At 36.3% G+C, this 24,559-nt stretch overlaps 1 long non-coding RNA gene across 2 annotated transcripts; it reads left to right on the plus strand.

The window, feature by feature from the left end:
* The first annotated feature begins 9,959 nt into the window (after positions 1–9,959).
* Positions 9,960–23,949, plus strand: LOC112672632 (uncharacterized). 2 transcript variants are annotated; one of them, XR_003144393.3, is made up of 3 exons: positions 9,960–10,357; positions 12,275–12,320; positions 23,470–23,949. It is a non-coding gene; the product is annotated as an uncharacterized LOC112672632 (long non-coding RNA). The 2 variants fall into 2 exon arrangements; XR_007413624.1 differs by lacking the exon at positions 12,275–12,320.
* The last annotated feature ends 610 nt before the right edge of the window (positions 23,950–24,559 follow it).

Here is a 24,559-nt window from a genome sequence, read left to right on the forward strand (position 1 = left end):
ATCCCAGAACTCTGGGATCACACCCTGAGTCAAAGGCAGACACTCAACCACTGAGCCACTAAGGCATCCCTCTCTATCACCTTTGATAGATAATTTCACTGGGTATAGATTCTACATTGATGTCTTTCTTTTTTCAACACTTCACATATTTTATGTCACTCTTCTCACTTATATGGTTTCTGGTGAGAAGCCGTGGTAGCTTTTCTTTGTTCCCTGATGTATCTGAGTTTCATACGGCTACCATAACATAACAAATTACCATACTCTGAGTTGCTTAAAACAATGGAAATTTTTTTTTCTCATACTGTAGAGTCCGAATGTCTGAAATCAAGGCATCAGAAGGCTTGGTTCTTTCTGAAAACTCGAAGGTAGAAACAATCCCATGCCTCTCTTCTAGCCTCTGGTGATTGCCAGCAATCTTTGAAATTCCTTGGCTTATAGATGTATCATTCTAATCTCTGCCTCTATCCAGGGGGTTCTTGCTTCAATGTGTTTGTGCCCAAATTTCTCTGTTCTTATAAAAATATCAGTCATTGGATTAGGTCTCATTCTTTGCTAGTATGACCTCATTTTAACTTGATTACATCTGCAAAAACTCTAATTCCAAATAAGACCACATTAATAGATACTAGGAGTTAAGAATCATGGGGGACACAATTCAAATCACAATAGGTAAAATTTTCCCTCTTTGGATTTATTCAAAATGTTCTTTTTTGTCTTTAGTTTTGCTATTTGAATATGATATGACCAGGTATCATTTTTTGTTCTTTTTACGTTGTTGTTGTGTGTGTGTGTGTGTGTGTGTGTTTTTAATCTTACTTGGTATTTTCTGAACTTTCTGGATATAAGGGTTACTGTCTAGAATGTTTTTGTAAGCTCTTGGCTGTTATTTCTTGAAATCTTTCTTCTGCTCTATTCTCTTTATTTTCCTTCTATTTTCCAATTATATGTATGTTTTAAAATTTTCTCAAAATTCTTGATTGTTTTGTTCTTTTCTCCCCCATTCTCTGTGTATTTGAGATCTGAAAGTTTCTAAAGTTTTTTTTTTTGTTTTTTTTTTTTTTTTAATTCATGAGAGACAGAGAGAGAGAGAGGCAGAGACATAGGCAGAGGGAGAAGCAGGCTCCTCCATGCAGGGAGCTGGATGTGGGACTTGATCCCGGGACTCTAGGATCACGCCCTGGGCCAAAGGCAGCACTAAATCGCTGAGCCACCCAGGGATCCTCAGATCTTTCTATTGACCTAGTCTACTCTTAGTCTCCAGAAATTCATTAATATTACCATTTAAATTTCTTATTAGTTTACAGCTCCAGTTACTCTGGCTTCAGACAAGCAGATTTCAGCTGTGACTCTCAGTTTATCTGTCTCTCTAGATATCATGGTGGCAGGCAGTTTTCCCTGCAACCTCCTTTCTCTGATGGGTTCCAGAAGACTCACTGATTTTTAGTGTAGTAAGTGTTTTCTTGTTTTAAAGATAGGAATATGACTTCTAAGGTCTTTACATAGTGGAGTTAAAAACAGATGTCTCCACTGATTTCCCCCAATAAAATTATTTTGTTATGGCATCGGATCTCTCTGAATATTCAGTATTTTAACTAAGTAAAATTGTTACTTTTACAACAACTCAGTATCAGTGGAAACATGAACTTCACATAGTAATCCTGTTTTTCCTCTTCTTGGTTCTTGCATTGCCCTAAGTATATTTGTAGTTTTGTACATATTTATCAGCTTAAGTCAAACTCTTCAGATTGTTCAAGTTTTCAAACAGTGAGTAGAAAAACATGGAAAGTATATTCATTCCAGCTGGCCATAGATTTTTCTACTGATGTAAAAGAAGAGGAATTCCTGGGATGCCTGGGTTGCTCAGTTGGTTAAGTGTCTGACTTTGGCTCAGGTCATGATCTCAGGGCCCTGGGATCTAGCCCCAAGTAGGCTCTGTATTCAGCGGGAAGTCTATTTTTCCTTTTCCCTCTGCTCCTCCCCCTACTCCCGCGCACACACACTCTTTCTCTCTCCCTCTCTGTCAAGTAAATAAGTAAAATCTTAAAAAAAAAAAAAAAAAAAGTATTCCATCAGTTCTCCCATGCAAAGGTATACAACCCAAACCATGAGCAAATTACATAATAAACATGAAATGCTAAAGCCAAACCATTTAAATAAGACACATGACAGGAATACTTATTAGCCTAATGACTAACCAACATTTTGAGATTCTAACTAAAGCAGTACGTAAGTAAAATAAAGTCATCAATATAATAGTATTAACATAAATAAATTATTCCATTAAAAAATAATTACCCCCTTAGTAGAAATTGACTATGTAATTATATAATCCTTTAGAAGTTAGCAAAAGTTGGTAAAATGTACAGAAATTTTGTGGGGTGAAAATAAGATAAGTACACAAAAATCAATAGCTTTATTCTCTTTTTTTGCCTCAACTTAAAATAGCCAACTGGATATGGACAAACTAGTTTATTCACAATACAATAAAAGATGAATACTTAAGTGTAAAATAAACAAGATGGATCTCAAAGTACTAAATACTAAAACCTATACAATTTTATTAAAGGAAATGAGAACTTAAACAAGTAGAAGAGTACACTATATTCCTATAAGGGAAGACTTAGTTTAATCAAAATACCATTAATTTCTAAATTAACACATGTAATTAATGCAATTACAGTTAAAATCCAAACAAGTGGGGCACCTGGGCCTCCAGCTCTTGATTTTGGCTCTGGGGGTGGTTTCAGGGTCTTGGGATCCAGCCCTTCCTCAGGGTCCATGCTCAGTGGGGAGTCTGCTTCTCTCCCTCTCCTTCTGCCTCAGGTGTGCTCTATCTCCCTCTCAAATAAAAAAAAAATAAGCCTTTAAAAAATAAAAAAAAATTAAATCTGAACAAGTGTATGTATTTGATAATATGAAATGGTTTAAAGTGCATATATCAAAAGTAGCATAAAAGAATAAAGAAAATGATAAAAATGAAGAATAATGAGGACTGGTCTTAGAAGATATTAAAGCTTAAATTAAGACCAGTGTAATCAAAAGTGTGACTCAGTAACTGCTCTAGTATTTGTTCCTTGCCTGGGGAAAAAGTAGGCAAGCTATAATTCATTTATGAGAATCTAATGAACATAAGTAGTATTTAAACTTGTAAAATATTCACTTAATAAATTGGAACAATCAGCTATCCAATTGATAAAATAAAAGGTTCGACCACTAAAAATTTAAAATTAAAAGAAAAACAATTAGAGGATAACTTCTTTTTTTAAACTAGAAACCCTAGAGACTATGAAGTCGGTGATAGACATATTGCATTATCAATCCCCTCTCAAAAGTGTGCAGAACAAGAAAGGGGGCAAGATGGCAGAAGAGTAGGGTCCCCAAGTCACCTGTCCCCACCAAATTACCTAGATAACTTTCAAATCATCCTAAAACCTATGAATTCGACCTGAGATTTAAAGAGAGAACAGCTGGAATGCTACAGTGAGAAGAGTCCGTGCTTCTATCAAGTACAACTTGTTTTTGGCCACTCTGCACTGAGCAAAATACCTAGAAGGAAAAACTCACCTCAAAAGAAAGAATCAGAAACAGTCCTCTCTCCCACAGAATTACAAAATTTGGATTACAATTCAATGTCAGAAAGCCAATTCAGAAGCACAAATATAAAGCTACTGGTGGCTCTAGAAAAATCATAAAGGATTCAAGAGACTTCATGACTGCAGAATTTAGATCTAATCAGGCAGAAATTAAAAATCAATTAAATGAGATGCAATCCAAACTAGAGGTCCTAACGATGAGGGTTAACGAGGTAGAAGAACAAGTGAGTGACATAGAAGACAAGTTGATGGCAAGGAGGGAAACTGAGGAAAAAAGAGACAAACAATTAAAAGATCATGAGGATAGGTTAAGGGAAATAAATGACAGCCTCAGAAGGGAAAATCTACATTTAACTGGGGTTCCCGAGGGCACCAAAAGGGACAGACGTCCAGAATATGTATTTGAACAAATCATAGCTGAGAACTTTCCTAACCTGGGAAGGGAAACAGGCATTCAGATCCAGGAAATAGAAAGATCCCCCCTAAAATCAATAAAAACCGCTCAACACCTCAACATTTAATAGTGAAACTTGCAAATTCCAAAGATAAAGAGAAGATCCTTAAAGCAGCAAGCGACAAGAAATCTCTTACTTTTATGGGGAGAAATATTAGATTAACAGTAGACCTCTCCACAGAGACCTGGCAAGCCAGAAAGGGCTGGCAGGATATATTCAGGGTCCTAAATGAGAAGAGCATGCAGCCAAGAATACTTTATCCAGCAAGGCTCTCATTCAGAATAGAAGGAGAGATAAAGAGCTTCCAATATAGGCAGAAACTGAAAGACTATGTGACCACCAAACCTGCTCTGCAAGAAATATTAAGGGGGACTCTGTAATAGAAAGAGGAGGTCCAAGGGAACAACCCACAAAAACAGGGACTGGAGAGGTATCATGATGACGCTAAACTCATATCTTTCAATAGTAACTCTGAACGTGAATGGGCTTAATGACCCCATCAAAAGGCGCAGGGTTTCAGACTGGATAAAAAAGCAAGACCCATCTATTTGCTGTCTACAAGAGATTCATTTTAGACATAAGGACACCTACAGCCTGAAAATAAAAGGTTGGAGAACCATTTACCATTCAAATGGCCCTCAAAAGAAAGCAGTGGTAGCCATCCTTATATCAGATAAACTAAAGTTTATCCCAAAGACTGTAGTAGAGATGAAGAGGGACACTATATCATACTTAAAGGATCTATCCAACAAAAGGACCTAACAATCATCAATATTTATGCCCCTAATGTGGGAGCTGCCAAGCATATCAATCAATTAATAACCAAAGTTAAGACATACTTAGATAATAATACACTTATACTTGGTGACTTGAATGTAGCACTTTCTATAATCGACAGGTCTTCTAAGCACAACATCTCCAAAAAACAAGAGCTTTAAATGATACACTGGACCAGATGGATTTCACAGATATCTACAGTACTTTGCATCCAAACACAACAGAATACACATTCTTCTCAGTGCACATAGAACTTTCTCCAGAATAGACCACATACTGGGTCACAAATCAGGTCTTAACCGATCGATACCAAAAGATTGGGATCGTCCCCTGCATATTTTCACACCATAATGCTTTGAAATTAGAACTAAATCACAAGAAGAATTTTGGAAAGATTTCAAACACGTGGAGGTTAAGGACCATCCTGCTAAAAGATGAAAGGGTCAACCAGGAAATTAGAGAAGAATTAAAAAGATTCATGGAAACTAATGAGAATGAAGATACAACCATTCAAAATCTTTGGGATACAGCAAAAGCAGTCCCGAGGGGGAAATACAACGCAATACAAGCATCCATCCACAAACTGGAAAGAACTCAAATACAAAAGCTAACCTTGCACCTAAAGGAGCTGGAGAAAAAAACAGCAAATAGATCCTACACCCAGCAGAAGAAGAGAGTTAATAAAAATTTGAGCAGAACTCAATGAAATCGAGACCAGAAGAACTGTGGAACAGATTAACAAAACCAGGAGTTGGTGCTTTGAAAGAATTAATAAGATAGATAAACCATTAGCCAGCCTTATTAAAAAGAAGAGAGAAAAGACTCAATAAAATCATGAATTTGAGAAAGGAGAGATAACCGCCAACACCAAGGAAATACAAACGATTTTAATAACATATTATGAGCAGTGATATGCCAATAAATTAGGCAATCTAGAAGAAATGGATGCATTTCTGGAAAACCACAAACTACCAAAACTGGAACAGGAAGAAATAGAAAACCGGAACAGGCCAATAACCAGGGAGGAAATTGAAGCAGTCATCAAAAACCTCCCAAGACACAAAAGTCCAGGGCCAGATGGCTTCCCAGGGGAATCCTATCAAACTTTTAAAGAAGAAACCATACCTATTCTACTAACGCTGTTTGGAAAGATAAAAAGAGATGGAATACTTCCAAACTCTTTCTATGAGGCCAGCATCACCTTAATTCCAAAACCAGACAAAGACCCCACCAAAAAGGAGAATTATAGACCAATATCCCTGATGAACATGGATGCAAAAATTATCAACAAGATACTAGCCAATAGGATCCAACAGTACATTAAAAAGATTATTCACCATGACCAAGTGGGATTTATCCCAGAGTTGCCAGGCTGGTTCAACACTCGTAAAGCAATCAATGTGATTGATCATATCAGCAAGAGAAAGAACAAGAACCATATGATCCTCTCAATAAATGCAGAGAAAGCATTTGACAAAATACAACATCCATTCCTGATCAATACTCTTCAGAGTGTAGGGATAAAGGGAATATTCCTCAGTATCTTAAAAGCCATCTACAAAAAGCCCACAGCAAATATTCTCAATGGGGAAACACTGGGAGCCTTTCCCCTAAGATCAGGAACAAGACAGGGATGTCCACTCTTAGCACTGCTATTCAACATGGTACTAGAAGTCCTAGCCTCAGCAATCAGGCAACAAAAAGAAATAAAAGGCATTCAAATTGGCAAAGAAGAAGTCAAACTCTCCCTCTTCGCAGATGACATGATACTGTACATAGAAAACCCAAAAGACTCCACCCCAGGATTGCTAGAACTCATACAGCAATTCAGCATGTGGCAGGATACAAAATCAATGCCCAGAAATCAGTGGCATTTCTATACACTAACAATGAGACTGAAGAAAGAGAAATTAAGGAGTCAACCCCATTTACAATTGCACCCAAAAGCATAAGATACCTAGGAATAAACCTAACCAAAGAGGTAAAGGATCTATACCCTAAACACTACAGAACACTTCTGAAAGAAATTGAGGAAGACACAAAGAGATGGAAAAATATTCCATGCTCATGGATTGGAAGAATGAATATTTTGAAAATGTCAATGTTACCCAGGGCAATTTACACATTTAATGCAATCTGTATCAAAATACCATGGACTTTCTTCAGAGAGTTGTAACAAATCATCTTAAGATTTGTGTGGAATCAGAAAAGACCCCGAATAGCCAGGGGAATTTTAAAAAAGAAAACCATAGCTGGGGGCATCACAATGCTGGATTTCAGGTTGTACTACAAAGCTGTGGTCATCAAGACAGTGTGGTGCTGGCACAAAAACAGACACATAGATCAATGGAACAGAATAGAGAACCCAGAAGTGGACCCTCAACTTTATGCTCAACTAATATTCGACAAAGCAGGAAAAACTATCCACTGGAAAAAAGGCAGTCTCTTCAATAAATGGTGCTGGGAAAATTGGACATCCACATGCAGAAGAATGAAACTGGACCATTCTCTTACACCAGACACAAAGATAAACTCAAAATGGATGAAAGATCTAAATGTGAGACAAGATTCCATCAAAATCCTAGAGGAGAACACAGGCAACACCCTTTTTGAACTTGGCCACAACAACTTCTTGCAAGATACATCCATGAAGGCAAGAGAAACAAAAGCAAAAATGAACTATTTGGACTTCATCAAGATAAGCTTCTGCGCAGCTAAAGAAACAGTCAATAAAACTAAAAGACAACCTACAGAATGGGAGAAGATACTTCAAATGACGTATCAGATAAAGGGCTAGTTTCCAAGATCTATAAAGAACTTGTTAAACTCAACACCAAAGAAACAAACAATCCAATCATGAAATGGGAAAAAGACATGAAGAGAAACCTCACAGAGGAAAACATAGACATGGCCAACAAGCATATGAGAAAATGCTCCGCATCAGGGAAATACAAATCAAAACCACCATGAGATACCACCTCACACCAGTGAGAATGGGGAAAATTAACAAAGCAGGAAACAACAAATTTTGGAGAGGATGTGGAGTTAGGGGAACCCTCTTGCACTGTTGGTGGGAATGTGAACTGGTGCAGCCACTCTGGAAAACTGTGTGGAGGTTCCTCAAAGAGTTAAAAATAGACCTGCCCTATGACCCAGCAATTGCACTGTTGGGGATTTACCCCAAAGATACAGATGCAGTGAAACGCCGGGACACCTGCACCCCAATGTTTATAGCAGGAATGTCCACAATAGCCAAACTGTGGAAGTAGCCTCGGTGTCCATCGAAAGATGAATGGATAAAGAAGATGTGGTTTATGTAAACAATGGAATATTACTCAGACATTAGAAATAACAAATACCCACCATTTGCTTCGACGTGGATGGAACTGGAAGGTATTATGCTGAGTGAAGTAAGTCAATCGGAGAAGGACAAACATTATATGGTCTCATTCATTTGGGGAATATAAAACTTAGTGAAAGGGAATGAAGGGGAAAGGAAGTTAAATGAGTGGGAAATATCAGAAAGGGAGACAGAACATAAAGACTCCTAACTCTGGGAAACGAACAAGGGGTGGTGGAAAGGGAGGTGGGCGGAGAGTGGGGGTGACTGGGTGACAGGCACTGAGGGGGGCACTTGATGGGATGAGCACCGGGTGTTATGCTATATGTTGGCAAATTGAACTCCAAATAATAACAATTTAAAATTAAAAAAAATAAAAAATAAAAAATAAAATAAAAAAAAAGTGTGCAGAACAGATGCTGCAATAAACAGAAAACTGACAAAATATTTGCCACATGTGTGAAATCTTAAAATTTGATAAGAAATACAATGAAAAAAAGGGCAAAATATATGAAAATACAGTCATCAGACAAGTAAATATACATATGAGGAGGTGCTAAACTACTCTATGAGTCATGGAAATGCAAATTAAATCTACAATTGCGTTTGAAAAATCACTAGATTGTGATTTTTCACAGTTGTGTGTCAATCACATAATGCTTAGTGTTAGCAGGGATGTGAAAAAATGTATCATATACATCTTTCCTGAGCAAAAATTGTTATTTTCTGGAAAAGACACGAAAAAATACTTTTATGTTTTATGTTTTATGATGATACAGTAGAAGAAAATTTCTAAATTTTAGAAAAAAAATTTCTAAATCGAAGTATCCTGTCACTTACTTGATTTTTGTGGCTTCAATCAGACCAAGACATCCTCATAATCTTTAGTGAAGAAGATGGCTAAAATAAGAGGATCAATCCAAGGAATCTAAATAAAAAATAAAGTCTTAGCAAACCATTTCTGCAAGTTATGATATTCAAAAAGGATCTTGACAGTTTATAGAACAATAGTCTAGAAATTCAGTACACAAAACTTTGTTGAGGATTGACAATATCATTTAATCCAGAACTGTAACTCTGGAAATTGTGTTTAGTTTTAATGGTATATGATTGAAAGGGCAGTGGGTTTAGCTTTAGCTATGATGGAAACCTATATTTTTCCAATATAAATAATCAACAAAAACAATAACAAAAACTAGCATTCTATATATTTTGAAATATGCAGTAGAGTGCTCTAGCAAGCTTGTATGCACATTGTCTAAAGATGATGGGCAAAAAGTGTTTTATGTTCTGTGAAATTTAAGTGAACACAAAGTGGTGCCATTAAGAGTCTTATCTAAGTCCCTTCCCTATCTCCAAGGAGACACAGGGAAGTTGAATTAACTAACTTACATAAAATAAAACAGCAATTTCAATGTATCTTAAAGGAACGAGGACAGTAAGGATCAAGGAACTTGCCATCTACTGGGAAAGTAAAAATAAAAATAGGAAAAAAAAATTAAGTGAGGGCTACATGATGATGTATACAACAAGTTAAAGATATCAACAAAGCCTAAGGTTATAAATGAATGCCTTCTGGATGAATGTTATAAAGTTGTCTTTTTGTTTTTATTTTATGATTTTTATGCACTTATTGAGAGAGAGAGAGAGAGAGAGAAAGAGAGAACACCTGCACAATCAGGGAAGAGGGACAGGGGAGGGAGAGAATCCCCAGCAGACTCTGTTGGGGTGGGGAAGGGGGCTAGATGCAAGGCTCAACCCCATGACCCGAAGATCATGATCGGAGCTGAAACCAAGAGTGTGATGCCCAACAGACTGAGCCACCCAGGTGCCCCTTTAGTAAGAAATTTTAATTGATCCCTGCCACATGGTAGTCACACTCTTATGCAACATCTCTCTCTCTCCCTCCCTCCCCTTTCTTTCGTGCCTTCTCAGCTTGCTCACTTTGATGAAGAAAGCTAGCATTCTGAAGCAATCCATGTAGCAAAGAATATATGGGAGTTTACAGCCAACAACTAGCAAAGAACTGAATTCTCTTAGTCATTCCATCCACAAAGAATGGAACCCTGACAATAACCAATCCTGAGGTAGCTTGGAAGAATTTGCCCCAGTAGAACCTAAGATGAGTATGGACCTGGCTGAGAAGTTGATTACAGGCTTGCGAGAGACCCTGAAAGCAGAGGACCCAGGTAAGCCAGACTTGGATTCCTGACCCACAAAAACTATGAAACAAGAAATATGTGTTGTTTAATCATTGACATTGGGAGTAATTTGTTATGCAGCAATAAATAGATAATACAATATGTGCTATTTGTTAAATATAAGAGGAATTCTTGTGACATATGATTTAAGAAAGCTTTGTGAAGAAAGCAAATGAGCTAAATCTTAAAGGGGGAATCATATTAGTTACTGTCCAGTTACACTTAGCACATTTTTTCAAGTTTTTATTTCAATTCTAGTTGGTTTACGTATAAGGTAAAATTAGTTTTAGATGTAGAATTTAGTGATTCATCACTTATATAAACAGCCAGTGCCCATTACAACAAGTGCCCTCCTTAGTGCCCATTCCCCATTTACCTGGTCCCCTCCCTACCTTCTCTCCATCAATCCGCAGTTTGTTCTCTGTAGTTAAAGGTCTCTTATGCTTTGCTTCCCTCTCTCTTTTTTTCCCCTTCCCCTATGTTCATCTGTTTTGTTTCTTAAATTCCACATATGAGAAAAATCAGATGGTATTTGCCTTCCTCTAACTGACTTATTTCAAACTTAGCACATTATTTAAATTGCAAGGACTTCTGGAAATAAAAATGGGAAGAGTTAAAAGAAGGTAAGCCTGGGTGGTGTGCCTGGGTGGCTTATTAAGTTAAACAGACTCTTGATTTTGACTCAGGGCATGCTCTCAGGGTCTTGGAATCCAGCCCTGCATCTGCTCAGCAAGGAATCTGCTTGTCCCTCTCCCTCTGCTCCTCCCAATGCTCATGCATGCTCTCTCTCTCTCATATAATAAATAAAATTTGAAAAGGTAAGCATTAATCAAAATGAAATAATGAAATGGGACTGAGAGAAAGAAAATGAATTGCAAGTGAAAAGACAGAAGAGACATTAGAAATATTTTTAAGGGCAGCCCGGGTGGTTCAGTGGTTTAGCACCGCCTTTGGCCCAAAGCGAGATCCTGGAGCCCCGGGATCAGTTCCCATATCAAGCTCCCTGCATGGAACCTGTTTCTCCCTCTGCCTGTGTCTCTGCCTCTCTCTTTCTGTCTCTCATGAATAAATAAATAAAATCTAAAAAAAAAAAAAAAAAAGAAATTTTTTTAAGAAATAAGAGAGAAGGAAAGGGGAGGTGGGGGTGGAGGGATGGGGAGCGAGAAAAAGTGTGGGAAGGAAGAGAACATTTTGATATGAATATATTAGCTTCTATATGTATGGATGTTATAGTATTTTATAATTTAGCCATACAATAGATATTTGGATTATTATAAATGGTGGGCAGTTAGTTTATTTGAAATTAAATGTTATTAAACAAGATGTCTGAGATGTATGCATGCATGTGTGTGTGTTTCACAAATGCTGTAGTAGTTATGAAAATGTTAGAGATATTTTACTTCAGAAATCTTGAAAGTTTGAGGAGGAACTCAAAACTATTTGTGAGTGGATCCCCTATATTCCTTTTCACTATCTTGTCTGACAGATATGCACATAAACTCATTTTGTGATTTGTGTAAAGCACCATGATATATTTTCAGACACTGAAAGAATGTCTCCATGTTGGTTATTTGTGGTTAGCAAAGGCAAAGAAGTCAGCTATCTATACAGTGGAGTAGTGAACACCAGAAAATCCAGACTCTGGGGATACAAAGGCATGCAGCTTCTGATTAGTTATAAACATCTATATTAATTATCTATGTTCTCCTGCTCAGGTTTTTGTATACTGCTACATAGTTAACAGAAAGATTATTTCTGGTTGGTCAATAACATCTACTCTAAATGGCTGGTACTGGAAAGATCTGTGAATCTTACTAATCTACCTAATTTTGTTAAGCTAGTATATTCAAAGTGTATTTCAAGCAATGATGACTTTTGCCAGTCTTAGGTTTATTGTGCTTTCAGTTACCAGTGCCGTTGTTGAATCAGGGATGTCCACACTAGGCAAAAGGTAAGAGTCACTGGGAGTAGTTATTAATGTAATAATTCCAAGGCCTTTTGTCCAAGTATTCTGATTCTGAAAATTTATGTGGATTTCCAGAATTTGTACACTAAATAATATTTGTAATTAGAAAAGTTTAAGCAACACTTAGGAAAATGATTGGAAGGAAGAATAATGGAAGTTTTCATCAGAAAAATGCGTGCATCGTTTGGCTAAATCCCAGAAATCCAGAACATGAAATATTATAAATAAGAGTAGAAATAATTTTCTAAAATTTTATGTTTTCTTGAATTTTGATTTAAAACAAAAGATCATTTAAAAAATGTCATGATCTCTGAATGGAAATCTTTAAAAAACTTATTTTGTTTTCATGGATTGGAAGAACAAATATTGTTAAAATGTCTATACTACCCAAAGCAATATACACGTTTAATGCAATCTCTATCAAAATACCACCAACATTTTTCACAGAGCTAGGACAAAGAATCCTAAAATATATATGGAACCACAAAAGACCCTGAATATCCAAAGCAATCTTGAAAAAGAGAAGCAAAGCAGGAGGCCATCATAATTCTGGACTTCAAGTTATATTACAAAGCTGTAGAGATCAAGACAGTATGGTACTGGCATAAAAACAGACACATAAATCAATGGAACAGAAGAGAAACCCAGAAAGGAGCACACAACTATATGGTCAACTAAGCTTCAGCAAAGCAGGAAATAATATTCAATGGGAAAAAGACAGTCTCTTCAACAAATAGTGTTGGGAAACTAGACAAATACATGCAAAAGAATGAAACTGGACTATTTCCTACATCATACGCAAAAATAAATTCAAAATGCATGAAAGACCTAAACATGAGACAGGAAACCATTAAAATCCCAGAGGAGAACACAAGCCATAACCTCTTTGACATCGGCCATAGCAACTTCTTACTAGGTATGTCTCCTGAGGTAAGTGAAATAAAAATCAACTATTGGGACTTCATCAAAATAAAAGGCTTCTCAACATCTAAGGAAATAATCAGGAAAACTAAAAGGCATGTATGGAATGAAAGAAGATATTTGCAGATGACATATCTAATAAAAGATTAATATCTAAAACATATAAAGAACTTATAAAACTCAACACTCAAAAAATAAATAATCCAGTTAAAAATGGGCAGGATATATGGGTAGACATTTTTCCAAAGAAGACATATAGATGGTTAACAAACACATGAGAAGATGCTTAATATCATTCATCCTCAGAGAAATACAAATAAAAATTACAGTGTGGTATCACCTCGCACAAAAACAGGTGTTGACAAGGATGTGGAGAAAGGGGAACCCTCTTATACTGTTGGTGGGAATGCAAACTGGTACAGTCACTCTGGAAAAAAGTATGGAGGTTGTTTAAAAAGTTAAAAATAGAGCTACCCTATGATCCAGCAATTGTACCACTAGGTGTTTACCCAAAAGATACAAAAATACTGATTCAAAGGGATACATGCACTATGAAATTTACAGCAACTTTATCAACAATAACCAAACTATGGAGAGAGTCCAAATGTCCATTGACTGATGAATGGATAAGGAAAGTGGTGTGTGTGTGTGTGTGTGTGTGTGTGTGTGTGTGTATAAAATGGAATATTACTCAGCCCTAAAAAAGAGTGAAATTTGCCATTTGCAACTATGTGGATGGAGGTAGAGAGTATTATGCTAAGCAAAATAAGTCAGAGGAAGGCAAATACCATATGATTTCATTCATATGTGGAATTTAAAAAACAAAATAAATGAACGTGGGGGTGGAAAAGAGAAGCAAATAAAAAAACAGACTTTTACAAGCTAAGGGTTGCTGGTGGGGAATGAACTAAATGGGTGAGGAGTATTAAGGAGAGCACTGCTTGTGAAAAGCACTGGATGTTGTATGTAAGTGATGAATCACTAAATTCTACTTCTTAAAACAATTTTCCATTGTACGTTAATTAACTAGAATGTAAATAAAAACTTGAAAAAAAAACTGATTAGTGATGGTTGAAGCCTCTGAAGAATTTTTCAATGACTAGAAACAGAAATAAACAAAGAAAACAAAGAATAAGCCAGATTGGAGACCAAAGTATCATCTCCATTTTTGGTAGAAGCTAACATAGAATATGTAATCATGTGGCCTGCTAGCTGGGCACTGACTGAGGGCCGTACCCAATGGGAAGAGCCACCTCTGCTGAAGTAATACAACTAGTGAAAGGTGGATCTGGATATGTCCATATCATTCCCAGTTTGTTCTTTCAAATTTACAAATCAGGATATTCATTGCAACTCCCTAAGGACAAATTGGATTAAGGGACAGGGGACCATGAAGAGCTGTAGGAGCAATCCTTCCTGGGAGAGACCAGGAACAGGGAAAAATAATGTTCCTTTAGAAGTAGACACGTGGAAACCAGTCAATAACCTTATTTAGACTATTAAATTATTTACTTCAGGTGTTTTTTACCATGATTTTTTTCAACTCCTACACTTCTTTCACTAATTATGAAACACTAATTCTAAATTTCAACCAGCCATAAGGACATAATTATACACACAAAGTGAGCATAACTTGTTAATTAAGATAAAATTATGTGACCAGACTAACATCCATCCCTATTATTATCTCAATTATCTAGTCTGACATTGTGTATTATTGCATTTTACATTGTATTAGTCTGTATGGAAGACAGGGTCAAGGAGTCTTTAACAAAAGATTCAGATTCCGTATCTCAAAGAGACAAGGGAATTTAGAAATCATCTTAGTCTGTAGTAGAGGAAACAAAGAGGAGGAAATGATTTACCACCCACAACTCTTTTGGAGCACTGGGAATAAATAGGGAATATAGAGTAGCCCTTTGACAAGGCTTGGGCATAGAACGCAGGGGTAGTTGAACAGTAGAAGGACTTGAAGCAATGTATTGACGACAGATCACTGGTGTTTGTGACATACTTAGAAATGATTTTTTCATCTTGTAGGATAGTGGCCTTCAAACTTGTTTTTATGAATACTTATTTGTGAGTTTTGAGAATATAACTATAGTTTACATCCACATATTTATAGATATAGATATCAAATTACATATAGTAGTATTGTCAAATTGTTTTCAGTAAAGTTTGAATTTTGGACTTTCTGGTTTCTCAGTCTACACCATATTAGATACAGGAAATTAGAATTAGGAAAGTTAATGAAGACTAATAGGCTAATAACAATGGCTACTTTAAAAAAAACAATGGCTACTTTGTAGATGACATAATATTTGATCGTCATAATATAAATCCTTTGTCAAGAGAACATTCCATTTTAGTCGCTATCTTCTATTTAGAAGTGTATAATACATTTTTGAGGAAATATTGTCAAATGTTTAAATACTAACTTAGGTATTTCAATGAGTAAGCTATCTAAAATACATAATTTTAAGAATATTTTCCTCCATGACAATGTATAAATGATATGTTACTGTCCCTTCTGATTCTTCCTTAGACCTCATTTGAATTATAATTATTTATGACACACTCTTACCTTTGTCTATATATGATACATTTTTATCTAGTTAATTACTTAAAATACTGTAATAAGCACCTCCAAACATAACTAACCAAAATTTAGCTCTTTTCGGGACTCCTGGGTGGCTTAGTGATTAAGCATCTGCCTGTGGCTCAGGGTGTGATTCTGGGGTCCTGGGATCGAGTCAGGCATCAGACTCCCTGCAGGAAGCCTGCTTCTCCCTCTGCCTATGTCTCTGCCTCTCTCTCTGTGGCTCTCATGAATAAATAAATAAAAGCTTAAAGAAAAAAAATTTAGCTCTTTACTAGTTCTGCCGCTGAATAGCTTAACCTTATCATTTAAATGGATAGCTGAATGAAGTTGTTGACTGCTACCAGAATAATTGTCATTATTTAGAAGAAATTTTTCTTTACCTTTTTAGGCAGATAACACTCTCTTAAAAACTGAATTACTCATTGTGACACCTGGGAGGCTCAGTTGGTTAAATGTCCAACTCTTGATTTCAGCTCAGGTCATGATCTCAGGGTTGTGAGATCGAGCCAGCATCAGGCTCCTTGCTGGGTGGGCATGGAGCCTACTTAGGATTCTCTCTCTCCCTGTTCTTCTGCTTCCCCCCAATATCTGTGTGTGTGTTTATGTGTGTGTGCGTGTGCACATGCCTGCGAGCTCTCTCAGTCTCTCACCCTCTCTAAAAAAACCCCAAAAAACAATAAACCTGAACTATTTACCTACTTAATGGCAACATACCTTCTTTAAAACTACTGCCATTCTTTTAAATCAAATGATAATACCATGACAACATTAGAGAATTAAATTTTATATTCACAGAGGTTCATACATAATCACATTGATTACTTATACTTAACACATTATATAATTTTTTTACTAGAATTAAGCCTTCAAATGTAGGATATGAAAAATGATTGAATGAAATATTTCATTAGCTAATGAATTGAAAAGAAATCACCTAACTAGCTTCAAATATTTAGGTTAATAAACCTGGTGATAGATATAAATTTCACTTAGTGTTTTGTCTTTTCAACTAAGCCATCAAATGTTCATGTTTTTTTCTATAGTAATGAAATATCCTTTATTCCCATTTCCTTTTATTGGTAAAGAAGCTAGAAACTGATCAGAGAATAAAGCATTGAAAGGAAAATACAACTTTAAATAATTTGTTCTTTGTAAATTATTATCATCTTTCTCAACTCTCAATTCTTTTGTCCTCACTTTTTAAAAATTTTTTGTGGCCTCAGCAGCAGTTAAATATCAGAACCAATTTTATAATATATGATTTAATATAAACTCACATAAGAACATGCTTTAAGAATAATAAAAAAAATAGTTGTAAAGTGGGTAGTATACCAGATTCATTTAACCTTTCCCTATCCTTCTCACAATGAGTCTGTGTCAGCCAACTCTATGGCCTAACAGAAAATGATTCAACTGATAGAAAGTTAACTTGTAAAAGAAGATGAAGGAAATAGAAATCAATTGCTTATTTTCCGACACTCAGCAGTAACTGCACTTTCAATGTGTAAATTGTGTTTCTAGCAGCAATGTCCACAATAGCCAAACTGTGGAAGGAGCCTCGGTGTCCATCGAAAGATGAATGGATAAAGAAGATGTGGTCTCTGTATACAATGAATATTACTCAGCCATTAGAAACGGCAAATACCCACCATTTGCTTCGACGTGGATAGACCTGGAGGGTATTATGCTGAGTGAAATAAGTCAATCAGAGAAGGACAAACATTATATGGTCTCATTTATTTGGGGAATATAAAAAATAGTGAAAGGAATAAAGGGGAAAGGAGAGAAAATGAGTGGGAAATATCAGAGAGGGAGACAGAACATGAGAGACTGCTAACTCTGGGAAACGAACAAGGGGTGGTGGAAAGGGAGGTGAGTGGGGGGTGGGGGTGACTGGGTGATGGGCACTGAGGTGGGCACTTGATGGGATGAGCACTGGATGTTATGCTATATGTTGGCAAATTGAACTCCAATAAAAATTTTTTTAAAAAACTGTGTATATAGTAGATAATATTCCAATGAGTATAAATAGATTTTTCAGAGTTTTCTAAGTGTTTATTTTGGTGTAATTCAATAAACTGTTATCTTTCTCAGTCATGAAATACATATTTTAAGCTTAACCAGTATGTAGTAGCACTCACTATATACTAACTGCATAGGCAGACTAAGAAGGAAGAACCAATTTGGCCTTTGTAAGGGCATTGTAAACAATGAGTATAATACTCAAATTGGCTAAAAATGATGAGAACAAAGCCAAGAGAAACAAATGTACAAAATCTCAGGGAAAATAAAAGGCATGCTATATTTGGGAAATTCTGAGAATTTCAGGAAAAGCATTCTGATAGATCTCTGCTAGAAATACAATTTGGTGACTTCAATGACCCTTCTAAATGATCAGTAGAATTGGTTTGACAGCTACTGCAGGAACTAACTATGAAGGCAAATATTTCCTAGAGGTGGATATCACAATATAGAGTATCAGCTGCACCTGCTGCCCTCTCTGGGACTAATTTGAATGATCTCTGGGTAAGACCAACAACAGAATAATGAACATCCGAGATATTGTTAAACAATCATTTCCGACCTCCTGTTACATCTGAACTGGACTATAAAGGAAATGGTCAGGCTCTGTTTGGAGTTCACCATCCTTATGACCTAATAGCCTATCGCTACTGTTTCATGGATGCTAGTAGAAGACATGAGACTCCTGGGTAGGGGTAAAGGACTTTATTACTCATAGCAGCATGAACACCATGTTTGCATTGGTTTTCCTTTTACATCAGTCCAGTGGAGCCAATGCAGAGAGCCCTGATAGATGCTATACCTGCAGTGAGTTGCATTACAGGAGAAAAATACTGAGCACAAAGAATTTACCAACTTAAAGCAAACAGTAAGCAAGCCTGCTATTTGTCCTAAAGGATGACATTACCTCATACCTCAAGGTTGCTTGCTATAAACACAACCCTGAAAAATGGCCCAGGTAAAATGCTGTCAAAATGTCATGCATTCTTGGTATACCTATTAAGGCTTATCGGAGTATGAAAGATCATGGAGGACTGTTTCTTCACAAAAACATAGGTGAAATTGTTGAAGTAAGTCTCCATCTACAAAGTAACTCCATGTAAGACTCTCCTACTTTGGTTCATTTATTCAGTTTGAGGGCAATAAAACATCCCTGGATTCTCAGTGTTTATGTAAAAAATCATCATCTTGAGACATGGAAATATTTTCCTCTTCGCATGCCAGGGGAATTAGATCTGGGGCTATTTGTCTAGTAAATGATTCTGATCTCAAAAGGATAACAAACTTCTCATATTTCCCTTAAGAAGGCCAATGTTTACAGCCTGGAGTAGATTCCTAAGTAAGGCTATAGAGTGCAAAGAAGACTGGAGCATTATCTCCCCAGGTCCTGACATTTTAGAAGTAAGAAAGCCCCTGACACACGGGACTGTCTGGCTCTCAAGACAGATTTTTATTTACATACTGAAGGATTAGAGGCTTTTTCAAAGAAGACCCTTTAAGGGGGGGGACAGGGGAGGGAGAACTGTCCCCATCTCTTATAAGCAGAGAAAAAGCCTTTTTAGTTTGTCTCTCATCTAAGGAGTTTTGGACTAGTTAAGTAGGAAAAAATCCTATCCACTTTCATCTTATTGCCTAAAGTTATGGAAGGGAGTCAGTGCATTTACTATTTACTGTAAGGCAATAGGAAATCTCTCTCTAATCCAGAATATCTCCTGTGAGCATTCAGAATACAATTAATAAAGATAAATGTTAAAAGCCAATATTAGCCAGTTTTCAGCAAACATCTCTTATGCGCCAAAGATAGAGCAGAACTAACAGGAGCATATTCACATGGGATTTATAGTATAGTCAAAACATCCACTAAGCAAAAAATTGCACAATAAATGCACTATTATATATCCTTACAAAGTCTTCAAAAATAAATATAAATCAGGTTGTTAGCAAGATATTGGGGAAAATCCAATTTTGATTGTATGAGACAAGGCTTCTCTTAAAAATTACTTCACAGGCTCCTTCCACAGTTTGGCTATTGTGGAATATTATTCAGCCATTAGAAATGACAAATTCCCACCATTTGCTTCCATGTGGATGGAACTGGAGGGTATTATGCTGAGTGAAATAAGTCAATCGGAGAAGGACAAACATTATATGGTCTCATTCACTTGGGGAATATAAATAATAGTGAAAGGGAATAGAAGGGAAGGGAGAAGAAATGGGTAGGAGATATCAGAAAGGGAGACAGAACATGAAGACTCCTAACTCTGGGAAACGAACAAGGGGTGGTGGAAGGGGAGGAGGGCGGGGGGTGGGGGTGAATGGGTGACAGGCACTGACGGGGGCACTTGACAGGATGAGCACTGGGTGTTATTCTGTATGTTGACAAATTGAACACCAATAAAAAATAAATTTATTATTAAAAAATTACTTCACAGTACTTAATGTATATTGATAAAGATATACATACATTCATTCTTTTCTTTCTCTTTTTGTTTGGCCACTGCTCCTTATCTCAGTGCCTAGGACAAGGCCTTATAAATAGTAGAAAGGTAGGAAATACTTGTCAAATGATGAATAAATAACCAAATGAGAAAAAGTCATTTAGTCGTGTAACCTGATCACTCAAGTGTAGCAGTTAGTAAGGCCAAGAAGGATGGAAAGCATTTTCGATAGAGAAGAAAGCATGTTAAAAACCCCAGTAAAGGAGTAAACAAGCCCTTATTGGCGGCGTTAAGGATCTTACAATTCACTCAAAAGTGATAATAATTAACCCACTTTAACAAAGGTACAACAAGATCCAATTTATATTTTTTGAAAAACTCATACTGGCTGCTGAGTAACAATGGACTTTCTGAAGGCAAGAGGAAGTGGGACACTCCCTTAAGAAATACTCCCTAGAGCCATAGTTGATAGGTGAGGAAGGTGACAGTGGAAAAGGAAATAAGTGAGCAGATTGAAGATAAGACTTACACATAGAATCATCAGGACTTGCTGTGGAGGATCAAGGGAGACGTTGGCATCACCAGTGGTAGGTATGGAAACCAGATGGGAATCCATTAAAATTTGAATGTGAGGTAGTTCCGTGAGCTTGAAAGGACTGTTCAAGGATACGTCCAGCATTAAAATTAAATCCATGGAAAAGAAATATAAGAAGCAATGGAGAGCAAGTTAATCAGCAAAATATTTGCTTATTATTGACTGTAATGTGTGGCTCACTTTGTTGATGCCTTTTAAAGTGCTGGAACTAAATTTCCAGACGAAAATGATTTGCAAGATGGCAGAGGAAGTATTTTAAGGGTAGTTAAGCATAAGGTTCTTGGTGAAATCTTTGGATTATGCCAGAAATATATACAGTTAAATGCGTATGCTGAAATTTTAATTACTAAAAATAAAATCTATAATATCCAAACCAAAAGATAGAGTTAAAAAAAGAGGAAAATGAAAAGAGACAGCTAAGATTCAAGTGACTTAGAAGCTTTCAAGTCTAAATGGGAAGACAATTTTGCATGAACAGGAAAATGGTATACAGGAAAATGAGAAAATGAGACAAGGTCAGAAGATTTGAAAGCATAATCTGCTACGTCAAGAGCAATAAGTACCAATTTTAATTATTAAACAGTTCCCTTAAAATGCAATCAATTAATTGAAAAACATTAAATTAAGATATTGTGTTCTAATATATGTAAAATCTACTAATTTCTGACCACTGGCTTTTAATGGAATGGGAATAAAAAACAGTGTACAAGTTGGGATTTTGTTTTTAGGAAGGCATTCCTATCACAACTGAAAGGAAAAGCTGTGCCTGCAGGATGAAAGAAAAGAGTGATGTTTGCTTTCTTAGCTTTCAAGAGGAAGACAAAGAAAGATCTTGAGAGTGAAAGGGAGAGACTTGGCAACCTCTGAACAAGAAATACTCCTGCTCTACTGCTCTCACTCCCAGGCCCAGCATGAGAGGAACTTATAACCTTGGTAGATAGATTTGCTCTAATTGTAAAATAGATACCTGTGAAGGTACAGTAGGAACATAAAGAACACACAAGTCATGGAAGAGGGTGTTGTCAAAATTACTACCACACTCTGAAGTGTACAAAGCCTCTGTACCTTCGTCTTGACATATTTTCACTCATTCCTTCACCGAGTTATGAGTCCCAAATTTTTTTCAAGCTCATGTCACACTTGAGCCTCCTTACTTTAAATGATAATGACCAAGTAGTTAATAATTATATTGTGATTTATATTATATTCAAATTAATTTATAATTTAACACAATCCCAAGAAGCAAATTGGTGTATATATGATGTCCATTTTGCACATGAGAAAGCTTTGAACAGGAGGCATAAGATGGCCCTCTTGTGTTTATGTCTTGGGAGGGGAAAATAAATTGGGGGCAAGTCCTCGATTCCCTAAGTTCAAGTTTGGTTTTTCTTCTGTTAAAACAAGGTACATGTTAGATAGTATCATTTAATAAGGTTGGTTTTGTTAACTGATTTATAAAATAAAGGACTTAGAGCATGATTACATGGTATGGTTTTAAATTAATAAAACCACACTATGAAGAATAGATTTGACTTAAAATCAATACATATGGGATGCCTGGGTGGCTCAGCAGTTGAGCGTCTGCCTTTGGCTCAGGGTGTGATCCCAGGGTCCTGGGATGGAGTCCCATAGCGGGCTCCCTGCAGGGAGCCTGCTTCTGCCTATGTGTCTCCCTCTCCCTCTGTGTCTCTCATGAATAAATGAATAGAATCTTTAAAAGAAAAATGAAATAAAATTAATACATAAGGATATGTGCATTAATTAAAATATTTTAACAATAAACATGAATAAGAGCTGAGGGAGTGAAGTCAGCAGATGGAGACAATTAGTCTTAGAAGCCTGGTTATTTCTAAGGATACTAAATCTTACAATTGGGTAGAGTACTGCTAGTAAAACGAAAAATTTCTTTTTTGGCCTCTGCTTTGTGTAGCTTGGTTCTTAACTCCCTCAAAACATGGATGAATGTGTAAAACAGAGGAGTGGTGGAAACAGCAACTGCTGTTGAATAATCCAGGGCCTGGACTATTCAGGTTACCTAAGCTTTAGGCATCTGTTGACCTGTCCCTCCTTTGCCTCTCAAGGGTTTACAGGAGAGTGGGTAACCTTACTCAGTTTTCCTCCTATGGGTCAAGTTACTAAGGATATTTGAAAGCAGGACTAATTTTTCACAAACTCTCTAGAGTAGTGATTTGCAAACCTGAATGTAGCAGCAGAACCCATACCCCACCCATGAGCTATATGACAATATATGGATAGTTCTCATTTCTTGATTTTTTGATTCTGTACTGCTTGGGTGTGCTTTGGGCATCTGCATTTCTTTAAAAACCCTCCAGATTATTTGGGTCTCAAGATGGGAACAACTATTGTACTTGTCATGTAATGGTTTATGGGGCTGGGGATTCTCTTTCCCCCACTTCAGGCTTCTGGATTCTCATCCCACTACTTTAGAACAACTCTAGTCCCAAAGGAGAGATTAGCAGCTTGTTTTATTAAACAAGGTTCAGGACATTCATTGAGTCATATTTTCATGTTTAATGAGATTACTATTCCTTACAGGAGACACTCCACCATGGCATCGTCTACATACTGCTTGGAACACAGTCAGGTTTTGCATTTTCCTATTTATTTTGAGCTTAATTGATTGGCTAATTTGGACCGGATCTACATTTTTTCTCTACTTTTTTCTCTATATATCAGAATGCCTAATAGTAAAAAAGAGTCACCACTAAATATACTAATGGTTCTGAGTTTTCATACCTATCCCTTTTTACCACTGGGATACATTCTCTCCCAGGCCCCTCCAATCCTTGAAAATAGGATTCCTACAATTCGAATTTGAGTTGGGAGGAGAGAGTAGTCTGCTTAAGCCTAAAGCATAGACCATGTACCTAGTTTTTAAAAAGAGCCCTAACTTGGGAATTGTGGGATAAAAAAAACAAAATAATAAAACATTATTATGTTTTATAAATAAATAATGTTTTATAATATTATAACATCATAAATTATGTTTTATAAATAAAACAATAAAAAAACAAAGCCTTACTTTGATTCTATTGTTCCTGTGGTAACCACTAAAACCCAAAAGGATTATCAATTTTTCACAACTGATAAAATATAAACAGTTGTGGATAAGACATCTTTTCAAAACATAATCCCCACCTTTAGTTTGGATACATGTTTAATTTATTTTATTGGATTTCATAGTGTTGTAATTTATTTCATTGAAGATGCATTGGTATCATTCCTCCAAGGTATTCTCAAGCATACTAAGATAGAAACCCCACAAGGGCAGAGATTGTGAGTTTTATTTGGCACTGTATGGCCAGTGCAGCATCTTGCCAGACACATCACAGATACAACATAGCTATGTGGCATTACTGAATTATGGTGTCTGAAGGACAGTCTTTCAGAACCTTGGTAGTCATCCACATGGCTGCTCAGTATATGTTATTATCAATTACCTTTTTCTTTCACCATTTTTAAATATTTTTGAGTATCTTTTAATATTATTAGAAATATACAGAAAGTTGTCTTTATTTTCCTCTATAGCCACCAAAATGAGGTAACTTTCATTCTCCCTATCCAGTGTTGGTTCTAAATTTGTGAAACATCTAGGTTACTCTGAACAATGTGAATAATACATATG

The sequence above is a fragment of the Canis lupus genome, chromosome 10 (assembly GCF_003254725.2).
Source record: "Canis lupus dingo isolate Sandy chromosome 10, ASM325472v2, whole genome shotgun sequence".
NCBI classification, from domain to species: Eukaryota; Metazoa; Chordata; class Mammalia; order Carnivora; family Canidae; genus Canis; species Canis lupus.